The following is a 200-nucleotide window of genomic DNA, read 5'->3' as shown; positions in this document are numbered from 1 at the left end:
GCCTCATGATGCGACCAACGAAACAAAGCGATCAGCGGATAAGGACCAGCCCACATCACACCATAAAGATCTCGCACGCCGTCGTAGAGCCGCCTTACAGTGTCGTTAGGTCTACCCGCCTGCACTGCGCCCATGGTGGTTCAAAGGCCAGCTCTCGGCGACACTCGTCAACACGGTAAATGGGCATCGTGAACTCTGTG

This window comes from Penaeus monodon, chromosome 22 (genome assembly GCF_015228065.2).
Source record: "Penaeus monodon isolate SGIC_2016 chromosome 22, NSTDA_Pmon_1, whole genome shotgun sequence".
NCBI classification, from domain to species: Eukaryota; Metazoa; Arthropoda; class Malacostraca; order Decapoda; family Penaeidae; genus Penaeus; species Penaeus monodon.
This window is presented reverse-complemented; position numbering follows the sequence as displayed.